This window comes from Corvus brachyrhynchos, unplaced genomic scaffold (genome assembly GCF_000691975.1).
Source record: "Corvus brachyrhynchos isolate BGI_N302 unplaced genomic scaffold, ASM69197v1 scaffold21, whole genome shotgun sequence".
Taxonomy (NCBI): domain Eukaryota; kingdom Metazoa; phylum Chordata; class Aves; order Passeriformes; family Corvidae; genus Corvus; species Corvus brachyrhynchos.
In genome coordinates this window covers 2,062,509-2,063,025 of record NW_008236924.1, presented here as the reverse complement: position 1 = coordinate 2,063,025, position 517 = coordinate 2,062,509, and positions in this window count along the sequence as shown.

Below are 517 nucleotides of genomic sequence, written 5' to 3'. Positions count from 1 at the left end.
TACAGGAGCTTTAAAAAACTGAACCGTTATCATTAATGCATCTCTCATAACAAGGAGATAGAAAGCAGATGCTGACTGAGTATTGACCTAGCCTGAGGAGTATGGGTCCAGTAATTCTTCCTTTAGGCAGCTGATTCTCATGGGAAAATCCCCAAACATTCAGCTGTAATGCCATTATCTGCCTTGTGCAGATACTGGCAACCAGAGACTCTTCTTTAAAAGCACGGTGGGTGAATTCTGCTCTCATTCACACTTGCACACCCCCTGGAAGGCACTTCAGAGGGTTTCTCAGCAAGGTGGATTTTTGGTGTTTGGGGTGTGGGATTACAAAAAGAGAGGTGCTTACAATATGGAATAGTACAATCATGTGAAAAAGGTGAGAACAAATAAAACAGATTTGTGGCTGAAGGTCACACACAAAATGTGAAACAAAGAAGTAAACAAGGACCTTCCTGAAACCATTTCAGGTCTGTAACTGTTTGTATATGCAGCTGGGAACAATTACTAGGTGCTCTTG